The sequence below is a fragment of the Helianthus annuus genome, chromosome 8, assembly GCF_002127325.2.
Source record: "Helianthus annuus cultivar XRQ/B chromosome 8, HanXRQr2.0-SUNRISE, whole genome shotgun sequence".
In the NCBI taxonomy this organism is placed as follows: domain Eukaryota; kingdom Viridiplantae; phylum Streptophyta; class Magnoliopsida; order Asterales; family Asteraceae; genus Helianthus; species Helianthus annuus.
This window is the reverse complement of record NC_035440.2, coordinates 124409107-124422708: the sequence shown is the minus strand read 5'-3', so window position 1 is coordinate 124422708 and position 13602 is coordinate 124409107.

Genomic DNA, 13602 nt, shown 5'->3' with positions numbered 1-13602 from the left:
AAAAATCTAATGGTGACATTGTCACACCAGGTGATAGTGAAGAAAATGATGTTAGAGGTAAAAAATTTAAAGAAACTACTCCTAGTGTAAGTGCACACACTAACTGGAAGAAGTTTGTTTGGAAAGTTGGGACAAGGTTTGCTTCAAGGGATTCTTTTAAGGAGGCAGTTAGAAGATATGTTGTGTCTAATGGCAGGAATCTATTCATAGCAAAAAGTGATAAGAAACAAGAAGGTCGTGTAGTAGTAAAGTGTGTAGCAGTGTGTCCTTTCTATCTGTTTTGTTCAATGCACACAGGGAAAGTGTTACATGATTAAAAATGTGAAAAACAATCACACTTGCCAAAAAAACATGATAAAGAACAGGCAACTAACTGCTAAGTTTATAGGTGATGAGTTCCTGCCTTTATTTAAGGCCAAACCACACTGGTCTGCTAAGGAAATCATATCTGTTGTCAAACAAAAGTACACGGTGATTATAACTAAGTGGTTGGCTTATAAGGATAAGACATGTGTACATAAGAAGCTTCATGGATCAATGCGAGATCATTACAGTAAGATTGGTTCATATCTGGATTATTAAGGAAATTAAATCCAACATTAACTTTTGATGTGCGTAAAATACAACATATAAATTATACCAAATACGGCGTAAAATCAACCCTTTATCGATACTAATGTTGGAAAAAGCTTGTTTCTTGTTCCTTTTTAATCTACAGGGTCAAAAGAGCTTAAACGCACAAAAGAAGCAAATTAAGAGCAAAAACCAACATAAATACAAAGAAGGAGGATTGACACAACTTGCCAAGCCCCCATCCACATCCAAACTGTAGGATCGTTTTCAGCCCTGATTGAGTCGATCAGAAGAATTCCTATCCAAAACAAGAGGTGGAAACTAATGTTCTGGTGCAATTACAGCTGGATTCACTTTAAATTGTTGTTGTATTGATCTTGAATGTGGTTACAAGCCCTGGCAACACTTCGGCAGCACTTCGTGGCCTACCGGAAGACAACACCTATATTCACTACTTAGGTTTCGCTTGAACATCCCTTATATAGTTGTCATGGTTTCGCTTATACGGACATGACATATAAGCGAAACTACATGATGACCACATAAGCGAAACAACTTCAGTGACATATGAGCGAAACTAGACAAGTATACATAAGCGAAACCTTTCCTAACACATGTTTCTAGGATTTCGTGCCATTGTCTAACCTATACTCTACTAGACTGGATACAAGACGTAGTCGACAGACGTAGTGCACCAACAAACTCCCCCTCGGACGTTGACGGATTCTTCAGTGTCGAGTCTTCAATTGTCATCCTACAGTCTTTATCAGTCTTCGATCTTCCTCTGAAGTATTTGTCATTTCAAGAATCTTCAATCTCTATCTTCATCATCAACAAACTCTACTCTCTCAGATGTTGACATGGTGTCTTCAGACTCCCCCTCTCAATCTGCTGGGATCGTTGTCTGGAATTCACTACTTCATTCTAAGATTGTGATCAGGCTCTCATCTGGTTCAGGATCGTTACCTGACTCTATTCCATTACAAACTCTTCACCTGACACACATTTACCTGCACAATCTCTACCCACACATAAGTTTCTTCAAAGATTAAATCTTTTCAACAATTTAGATGTTGGTAAACTACAGTAATGATTTTACAATCAGGATCTTTTACTGGCTCTTATTAAGAAATCTTAACAATTTCACATACTCTCTCCCAAACCTGTTCTTCAAGTTTAGCACTTTGAATTTCGAAAATCAGCTTCTCAACACCAGTTGTCGAAAATCTATTTGAATTTTCTGAAAGAAAGCAACTGGCACCACTTGTAAAAACACGAAAATGCAGAAATAAAATATTCACAGACAATATTTTTGTGAGTTTGTGCAAGAGGATCGTATCAGTTTTGAGATATATCACCAACACTGTTAAGCTTGATTACATTTTAAGCTCTAAACAATTTACTTAGATTATCAGTATGTTTGTCCACTTAAATTTTCACACGGATTTCAACTGTTTCGAGATACGCAATTAGTGTCTTAGATACTTAAACTTATCCGTGTGTCCCACTACTTGAATATACTCTCTGTTGGGATTGAACCCTACCAGAGGAACAGATAATGTAAAGCCAAAACCTGTTCACAACAGTGGATTCATAATAAGCAGATGTTTACACTAAGCTCTCCCCTTGACAGTGGTTATCTATCTGCTGATACACTCTAAACACTGCTCAGAAGAACAACTGATGAATCAAACACTGATGGAACAACTAAAGACTGCTAAAAGGCAAACGCTGAGCTCTATCTACTGCTGTCTCTTAAGTACTGCTGAAGATTCAAGCACCGCTCATTCAAAGACTGATCACCTTTTGAAGAAAGCACTGATGATTCAAGTAATAAGTGCTTAGGCTACAACAGTGGAACGTGAACAGTGTTAGACTTGTTTTGTATTGTATTATCAATCAGTTGTTAGACATCAGTAGTTTTGTATAGATCAGTGATTATAGGTTGTTAAGCTGTTAGATGTCACTATCATGGTGACGTCAGCTGAGGTACATCAGTAGTTTGGTTTGCCTATAAATATAACAGTACTCTGTACTGTTATATTTGATTCGTTTTGAGTGAGTTCTTCTCCTCAATTCAATCCTTTCATCTTGTGCAACCAACTCTGAAGTATCAGGCTGAGGGGGAGTTTAGTCTGTAAGCTTGCATTGTAATCTTTTGCTTTTAATGTAATCTTTTGAATCTATGAAAAAGCAATTGTTTATCAAACTATATTCTCCTTTGATTGTGTTTACAAAGTTTGTTATCCATTTCCGCTGTACTTTACATCATTTCATATACTCTGAATGTTAAATTCATACAAACAAGCACAATCATGAGAGCCTCCGATCCTAACAATTGGTATCAGAGCTTGGACAGTCAAATTCGATCTAACGATCAATTTGACATAACAGTTCGGCTCAAAATTCGTTGATACTAAGGATGGTTGTATTCAGTTGAAAAACAGAGCAACGAGTGAATCATGATCAAAATGGTTATTCAGAAACTCTGTAAATCAACCAAGATGTCATATGACACACAAGTTTCATAACAACAAGTGATATCATGCACAAGTCACTCATAGTTTTCAGATCTGTAAAATATCTGATAAATTTTGGGATCATTCGATATTTTCAAAATTGATTTCAATTGCTGTTATGAAATTTGTGATGTTTTCATATTATACACTAAAGTATGCACCTCAGATTAACAAAGACCTATGTTCTTAAAACATTAGTGTTTTTGATAACATAAAAGAGGGAAATTAAAACTTTAGTCATACAGATCTTATGTGTTGTAAACAGGTTGAGTTCCTCAAAAGGACAAATTCAACGATGTTATAATACATTAAGAAAATCAGGAATCAAAATGTCCAGATCATAGGTAATGAGAAGGTTGGCATAAGCATGTGCAAAAATGGTCAAATCTCTCAAAACATTACTGCAAAATGATTCTGGAACAAGTATTCCTTCAATAAATACCTCTCAGTAAGTATTTCAATACTTATGATTGGGAAGGGTAAAAAGGGAAGAAGAAAATTCACAAAAACTCAGAAGTGTGTTTATCTCAAAACTTTTCAAATCAAAAGAAAAGAGTATAAACATAAAACACTTATGAGTCATAATTTTAGAGTAATAATGTTCATTAAGCAACTGTGTGTATCTATTTGCTCGGGAAAAGGTTTTGATCCCGGTGAATGAACTCCAAAGAGGACTAGACAAATTTTCCATCCATGTGTCCTCATGTTTGCAATCAACTGACCATATTGTTAAACTTAAGAATGATATGATTACGTATCTTATTGAAAATTTACCAGATCCTCTTGGATACTGTTTTCAGAAATTCCTTTAATCATTTTTTTTTCAAAGGACTTTCTTAAATAACCAGGATATATTGTTCAGTTTTTCTAAATAATGTATTTCAAACTTTTGCTTGTTTTTGTTGGCAATAGTTTGTGTTACCTGTCAGGATATAATACCTTATTTTTGTTGGTATTATTGTCCTCATAAATGGGTCAAGAGGAAAAGGTACATATGTCAAGGTCATGTCATTTTTAGGGTTGTTTTAAACACCAAAGGTTGATTGCTAAACAGTGCTTAAACTACTGAGGTATTTATGTTTTAATTTGAATGTTAAACGATAATGAGATACCTTGGTAAAAAGTTTTCTTCATCTGGGGTACTTAACCACTGTTCTTCAAAATTGACATGTGGCAAAAACCTTGAATGAAAATTCTCAAAACAAGTTGCTGAAATATTTGTTCTTCAAATCTGTATCATTTACTCTAATCATTGTTTTGTTCAAACATCTGATCTCTAAATACTATCCACTGCTGAAAGTCATCCACTGTTTCCTCATTTTGCTAAGACAAGCACTGATACTCAAAATCAGTGTCTTATCCACTGATATACTATCCACTGATAGTAAAAATCTTCCACTGTTTTCACATTATTACCGTTGTAACCACTGATGCTTGATTCATCAGTGGCTCTTAAAACAACTGTTCTCCACCTTTCATCCATTTCATCAGTGTTTGACACGTGGTCAGTTTTTAGCCTTCAGATCATTATAACCGCTGCCACATCAACATTCACTTTTTCCCTAAAATAAAACCCTGATTAAACCCAAATAGGGGCTCACACTGTCGAATTGAATTCCAAATATGCTCTTCACAAAGCAGTTTCCCACTCTTCTTCACAAAAACCTTCTTCGATCTTCTTCATCAAAAATGACGAAACCAAAATCGAAGTCAAAATCAAAACCATCTTCTTCCTCCACCCCAACAGACGCCACTCAAATGGCCGTCGAAACCACAGAAATCCGTTACAAAGCCCCTCAATATTATGTGGGTATACTCATAAAACCCACAACTGACAACACCTTCAACTCCATCATTGACATCTTATCTGCATCAAAGTACAAAACTTTGATAACAGCAGACGCTCCCATTTATCTTCAAACCCAGAGAGAGTTCTGGAAAAATGCCACTCTTGAAAAACAAGGAGACATCATCACAGCCATCAACTCCTCGATACAGGGTAAGAAGGTTCAAATCTCTCCACAATCCATTTCTGAAATCTTTAAACTCGATGATTTGAAAGGAAAAACCTCATTTTCTAAAGACGAGTTGAAAAAGGATTTCATAAACAGGGGCTATGCAGAGCAACCTAAAAGGGATACCTTACAAAAAGGTTATTTTCCTTCTACACCCAGATTTTTATTTCACACACTGTTAATGTGTGTTTCTAATAAAACAACGTCTTTTAACGAAATACCAACAAAAATTCAATGCCTGGGGTATGCAATTTTAAACAATAAAAACTTTAATTACTCCCAGGAAATATTTGATGATTTAGTAAAAAAAAAACGTTGATAATAAGGCATTTCTACTCTTTCCAAGATTTTTAAGCTACTATTTTGAACAAAAATTTGTAGAGAAAGAAGCAGATTTGCCCAAACAAGGTGCCTTTTTTAAAATAAACTGCTTAACACCTGAAACATTCTCTAGAATGTTGGCACCAATAAAAACAAAAGCAGAGGTGCCTGAGCAAAATTTAGCAGATGAAACTGCTCCTCAGGTATCTGCTGCTGAGCCCACTGCTCCAGGTGATCAAAGCAGCACACCCACTGTTTTGAAACTCACACCTGCCACCACTAAAAAGACAAAAAGAAAAACATCCAGAAAGCCCACCAAATCCAAACCAAAGGCAACTCTGGAAGATGAGATCCCAGAGTCAATGCCAGTGACAGCACAAAAGTCACCAATAACCACTGCTGCTACTTCCTCACAGCTGATGGAAGAAAGATCTCAACCTTTGCCTCAAACTCCTCCTGCATCCTCACAAAAGGATCAGGTTGTAAGCACAGGGACCCCACAATATGAAGCTCTAGACCCACTTGGATCCATCTTCCACAGTCCTGATCCCAAGGACATGTCTCTTTCAACTCCTTTACCCTCACCCCACATAATACCACCATCCACCATACCTTTGTTGCATGCAGCTGATGTTACTCAGACACAAACCAGTTCCTCTCAACCACCTATCACTGAGAGTATACTTCAACAGGTGACTGGGTCTGATGTTGACATTTCTGCTATCCCAGCAACAACTGAGGAGGTTACACTGCAGGAATTACAAGTAATTTCTGTCAGTAGTTCAAGTGGTGCAGCCACTACAAATGTTGAACCCACTGGTTTACATTTGGACAGTGGTTGCATTCATCAGACTCCCTTGAAGGCAATTTCTTCTATAGCACCACTGAGAACCACCAGTGAGATTGTTTTAACTACTGGCAACATCAAAAGGTTATCAAGTGCTGAAGAAAGAAGTCCCCGGTACCAAGAACAAGGGGCATCAATGGCTGATTTTTGGGACACTGTTCCTAAGTCATTCATTGGTAAAACCACTACTGGTGGGGATTCAGATGATCCTGTTAACTCAGGTGATGATTCAAGATATCAGGAATTGACGGGCAGGGTCGAAAACCTTGAAACCTCAGTTGCTGAAATAAAAGATATGGTGCAGCAACTATTAAAAGCTCAGAAAGCCCAATCCACTGCTCCTCCTGCTCAAGCACCTGCTCAACAAGCACCTGCTGCAAATGAGTTATGGAATCTTCTTCAACCACTTCTGGAAAGACAAAAGCAGATGGCAGATCAGCAGCATGCCATACATATTCAAAAGCTGACCAATATGGTGGAATCAAGATTCAAGGATACTCAGGCGGATATAAAACCTATAAAGGCTCACATTCAAAGTGCCTCTGGAAAGGTTCCCTCCACTGTTCTCTTCATGAACGAACCCTTCTCAGATAATGCCAAAAAGGGGGAGAAGATTAAGTGGAAGAAAAAGGGGAATTGATGATGGTATATATGTTGAGCCAGAAAGTAGCCAAACCAAAACTGCAGTATTAACACACACCACATCACCACACACCACCACAACTACTGTTCCACCACCATCTGTGTCTACAGCACAAAAACCACCATCACCATCAAAAACAGCCAAACCATCATCACCCCCTGCCAAAAAGTAGAAGACAACAGATGTTATAACATCTGTTGTAATGGCAACAATAGTTGAAACAACTGCTGTTAGTCAGCCACTTATCACCACTCAAACAACTGCCATCATAACCCCTGCTCAAAAGCAGAAGACATCTGCTGATACATCAGTAGTTGTAATGACAACAGCGGTTGAAGCACCAGTTGTTTCAACAGCTGTTAGTCAACCATCCACCACTGCTCTCACCTTTCCTACATCACAACCAAAGCTCTTCAGTAGAAAAAGAAAGCCAATCTCTGCCAATGAGGGTATACACGATCCTAATGCTGCACAATATCCACTGGAACTTGAAGCTATCAAAAATGAGATGAGGCAATTCTATACAGAAGAAGATCCTTCAAAAAGAATATTCTCCTCACTCATAGGCTACATGGCACCAGAAGATATGGATGATTACCTCAAGATCAAGGCAAGGCAAGCTAAAGTAAAAGCTAAGGTTGATAGTGAAAGTGAAGGTCTAAGCGACGAAGGCATTGCTAAAAGACTGGAGTTCTACTTCACAAAAGTAAAGCAGATAGAAGAATTTGCACAAGAGCTAAACAAAGAAAAGGCTGATCAAAAGAAAAGGTTAAGAAAACAATATCTAGCCTACATCATGAAAGAGAAATTCTATCCTGCTGAAGAACAACAGTTCAAAGAATGGCCATTAGTTGCTCTAAAGCATGAGGCAGAAAGGATTGAGAAAATCAAGATTGATCCTACAAAGAAGAAGAATGCTCCGAACTGGAGTAAATACAAAAAGCTCATTGCTGACCTAACTGTAGAGTATAAAGGAAAGAAAAAGGAGCTGGTGGATGCAAAATGGATACTGCTGAAGCCATATCAAAATGGTCCAGGCAGCAGACTGATGAAGCCTATGAAAGGCTAAAGAAAAGAAAGATAATTGTTTCAAGTGCTTCAATGAAACGTGAACAAATGATGAAGCTTGAACAACAGATTGAAAACCTCAGAACATTGTTCAAATCAGCAGACAAACCTATTTTTGTGTCAAACCAAGAAGAAGGTAAACAGCTGACTGAAGAAGAGGTCAAAGAAAAGGAAGCAGAGTACTTCAAGGACACCATCATGAAAATGGGTCTAAAAGAAAACAGCTCAACAAAGCTTCAGAACCTTTTTGAGAAGGTGTTTAAAAAACCTGCATCACCAAACACTGCAACAGACATGTCGGAAATTGAAAGGCAAGAGCTTATTGAACAAGAAACTGCAGAAGACATAGCTGCAGCAAACAAAATCATTGAAGAAGCCTTCAAAAGAATGTCTGAGAGTTTGCAAGTGTTTACAAGGCCATCATCCCCCAACTCATCAAAGAATAAATCTCTCCCAAGAAACCCATTTGGATTTAAAATACTAAAGTGGATGTCTGATCAAAAGACCCACGTATTGACTTTGGTCAGATCCAATGGCGAAATGAAGTACATATCAAGGAAAGAAGCACTTGGCCTTGGTGTTGAAGATCTGCAGGATCTCCTTGAACTTACATTGTGTAGGGATGAGGATAACCAGAGTTCCAAGGAATTTGAAGCTGAATTTAAGAAACAAGCTAAGGAACTCTTGATGAGTAATAAAGGTCCTGAATAATGAAAGGTTTTGGCATTATCTGTTCCAGGGGGAGATTGTTGGGATTGAACCCTACCAGAGGAACAGATAATGTAAAGCCAAAACCTGTTCACAACAGTGGATTCATAATAAGCAGATGTTTACACTAGGCTCTCCCCTTGACAGTGGTTATCTATCTGCTGATACACTCTAAACACTGCTTCGAAGAACAACTGATGAATCAAACACTGATGGAACAACTAAAGACTGCTAAAAGGCAAACGATGAGCTCTATCTACTGCTGTCTCTTAAGTACTGCTGAAGATTCAAGCACTGCTCATTCAAAGACTGATCACCTTTTGAAGAAAGCACTGATGATTCAAGTAATCAGTGCTTAGGCTACAACAGTGGAACGTGAACAGTGTTAGACTTGTTTTGTATTGTATTATCAATCAGTTGTTAGACATCAGTAGTTTTGTATAGATCAGTGATTATAGGTTGTTAAGCTGTTAGATGTCACTATCATGGTGACGTCAGCTGAGGTACATCGGTAGTTTGGTTTGCCTATAAATATAACAGTACTCTGTACTGTTATATTTGATTCGTTTTGAGTGAGTTCTTCTCCTCAATTCAATCCTTTCATCTTGTGCAACCAACTCTGAAGTATCAGGCTGAGGGGAGTTTAGTCTGTAAGCTTGCATTGTAATCTTTTGCTTTTAATGTAATCTTTTGACTCTATGAAAAAGCAATTGTTTATCAAAATATATTCTCCTTTGATTGTGTTTACAAAGTTTGTTATCCATTTCCGCTGCACTTTACATCATTTCATATACTCTGAATGTTAAATTCATACAAACAAGCACAATCATGAGAGCCTCCGATCCTAACACTCCCGTATCCAGATCCCAATATTCAGTCTTACAGGTGAGTATACCACAGATGATATTTGTAAAGGGGTTATGTGCGAGGGCCGTGAGAGCTCAGGTCGATACTTCCGTATACGCAGAGAGATGACGGCTTCGACTTTTGGTGTGTCCCCTTTAGAGGACTTTTGATTAAAACAGCAGCGACTATCAATTTTATTGTTTCATCAGTTTGCTGAGGGCGAGCTTATATTTCAAAGCTTTTTGCAGAAAGCATTATCCGGGGACTAGGTCAGTACTTCCATACAGCAGAAGTCCCGGGATAATACCCCAGATATCACTGAGTATAAAGACCTAGTATCTCAGAATAAGGGACCTTTCAAACAAGATTTCAGGGGTTACCTATATATCCAAGCAGTTTTGTTAACCCACAGAATAAGCAAGTTTGATTTTAGATTTATATCTCGTTACAGTTTACTAAATGTGCGAAAACCTACTGACACATCCACAGTAAGATTGTTTATCACATTTTGACTTTACATTTTTTAGCATGTCGTGATAGTCTACTGATGTACTATCATTTCCTCTTTTATGCAACAAAAACTCATTTTTCAGTTTTATCATGTTTTTGGCTTTTTCAAATTTTCTGATGTTTTTTGGATTTTCTAAAATTTCTTACTCCCCCTAAAATTCAAATACATCTAATGAAAATTGAAAACAAACTATACAGAACATGACAACCGATATTGAATTGCTTCAATTCTCCATCTGCTTGGCTTAAACAATCAGAACTCCCCCTCACAACAAACTATTTTCCCATAATGATTTCAAAACACTCAAGTTTGTTTTAATCAGAATGGTTTTTCCGGAAAATAAGTTTTGTTGATTTTACCACTTGTAAAACTGGGGATCAAATCATCACATTGTTCGCCAATTTTAATGAATGATAATTAATTCAAGTTCAATTTAATGACCTTGATTAACCACTTGTAAGATTACTTGTAGAATCAATCTGAACCACTTGTACATACAACAATCAAACAACCACTTGAAGAATTAACAATCAAGCATTTCAAACCTGTTTTTCAACCAATTACCATTTGTTGGTTGAATTCTCAAGATGCCGATTCCTACTCTTCGCTTACAAACCTGGGAGTTCCGGCAAATCCTGCAACTACTCAAACACAGATTGATAAAGATGCCGATTCATGATCCACGATTACCAACTTGGGATCTCCGGCAAGTCAGATTTTTATTCTTTGAAAAATATATCCACCCAAGCCTGACCTTCCTTGGGTGTAACTGTTTCTTCATCTTTACTTTTAATGGACTTGTGAACCCCTCTTTTGGCAGCATAAAATTCTTTAACACCTTTGGCTTTACCATTAACCATTTTACCAAAGATACGCTTCACATTTCCGTTGAAAGTCTTTTCAACATCAAATTTCTTTTTATCAGAATAAAATTGATTTGAAATTTCAACTTTTCCAACTTTCTTCATAAAATTTTCAGCACGCAACGGTGGAAAATTTTTATCATTCATAGTTGGAACTGATTTTTCAACCTTTTTCTCAACACGTGGCTCCTCTGATTTTGTGGAATCAGATTCATCACCAGAATTGTTACCTGAACCTTTCACAACCCATTTTTGATTTGGCACACTTTCTTTTCTTTTCAAAGCACTCTTTGAACATTCTCCTTTCTCAAAAGTTGAATTTTCAAAACCAGTAAACTTCCGGGTTGAAAGTTCAGTTTTCTCTACAACCTTTTCTTTCATTTTACCAGAGACTTCCTGTTTTGGCTTGAATGTCTTCGGACAATTCCTAGCAACATGACCAACAGTTTTACACTGAAAACAGGTTCTCTTTTCAATCTTCTTTGGAACATCATTCTTCTTCAACTCTTCTTGCTTCTTGGCAAGGAATTCCTGATTTGTCTGCTTTCTGAATGATTGTTCTTTCTCAGCTTCTGTCGTTTTTCCTGAAACAAACACAGTTTTTGGTTTATAAACTTTTTCATTTTTATAGTTTTTCGGTTGATTAAATCCTAAACCTTTCTTTTTGAAATTACGAATATGGTTTGGTTTCTTTTGGAAACTATAACCACAATTGTAACCCATTTTCTTGTTAATTCTTTGTTGTTCTCTTGAAGTGTATTGTTTAGGTTTTCCAATAAGATTTAAATCTTTTATTTCAGAAATATTAATTTCTGTAATTTTGAAAACCTTTTGAATCATTTCAAATCTGACACTTCTTATTGGAAAAACATCATCAGAATATAATTTGTCAGAATCTTTCAAAGTATATGCCACTTTGAATGATTCATCATTCAAATTAGATTTTGATAGCAAAAATTGTTTGTCATAAACCCGTTTGTCCTTTTTGATTGTTGGCTTTGACGCATCAAACTCAGACTTTGACTCGGGTTTGGACTCCATGTTTGACTCCTCACTGTCATCTTTATCTAACACCTGATCGACCACACTTTTTATCAACTTTGACTCATGATCAGTGTCGGATGACGTGTATGTGATATCAATATTTTCTGGCAAGTTATCCGATGGCCCAGACTCCCATTCTAAGTTTATTGCCTTTTTGACTCTTTCGGAATTTGGATTTCTGGGTGAATATCCATTTTCGACCGGGGGCGGACATCGATTGTGTTGGTGCAGTTGTCTGTCGACTACATCTTAGTTCGAGTCTTAGGTTAGGGCTGTTTGTACATTGAACGGAAATCTAGAAACACATGAGTTAGATAGGTCCGCTTATATGTCATTAGTCATAGGTCCGCTTATGTGTCATAGAGTGGGTCCGCTTATGTGTCATCATGATAGGTCCGCTTATATGTCAATGATGTAGGTCCGCTTATACGTACATGTCCGTATAAGCGAACGCATGTCTCCTATATATAGGTGTGTCATTCAAGCGAACCTAGTAGTTAGTTGGGTTGTGTAACGGCGAAGCCCTGCCAATTTGTCTCCAGAGCTTGTAAATTGTTAGCAGATCAATAAAAGAGACATTAAATAGTGAAATCAAGCTAAACAAAGACTGAATCAATGAATTCCGCCTCTGATTCAGTCTGATCACTTTTCTGATCGACTCGTCAGGTCGTTTCACGATCCTACATGTGGACTTGACTAGTCTCGCTTTTGTGAACCTGATTAGTTTCGCTTATTTGAACGTTACCTGTTTCGCTTTTGTGAACAACAAAGACTTGTCGGAATTATTAGAAAAATGACAATGATGTTTGATGACCAGGAAAACAATGATCTGAAAAGGTTAAATGATTGGTATCGAGGATATTTCAGTAGTTCTTATCAGAAATTGCCCAAAGAGGTTTGGAGTAAACGTTTCGAATGTTTTCTGAGTAAGAAAGATGAAAAATTGGATGATTTGGAAAAGCATTTTGATCGTTTGATTGACTATTTGAAAGAAAATTAAATAGTAATGTCAGAAGCTGAGATGGTATCAAAGTTTGCTAATGGATTACCAATTGAATGGGATGATTGTTTGAAAAAACTGAGAGAAGATTCAAGTTTTTCAAAATTATCTTTGAATAAATTCATTAGTAAACTTAAAAATCACGATTATGAACTTTATCAAAAAAAGAGAGATGTGTTGGATAAAATAAAAATGAATTTGGATGATTTGAATTTAGATGTGATAATTGAAATAAACAAAAGAATAAATGTTTGTTGGGCAGCAAAAAGAAATTTGAAATATGATATGAAAAGAGGTTGTCATATTGATGATAACGGAAATCCTCTTGATCTTGTTACAATCTTTGGTGCAGGTACATATAAGATAGAGAAAGAACAAGATCCAAAGAGTGAAGAATCTGTGAAGAATGAATCTTCAAGTTCTGAATCAGTATGCACCAAATGTGACAACTTTAAGACTGACAATGACAAACTCTTGAAGGATGCGGAAAGTTTGACATTGGAGATCAAGAAGTTGAACGATGAGAAGCAAGCTGATGATAAGCAGATTCTTATGTTTCAGGAAATTTGTGAGAAACTGAAAATTGAAAATGACAAACTGTTAAGTAATTTGAACAGTTTGACATTGGAAAACCAGAAGTTGAA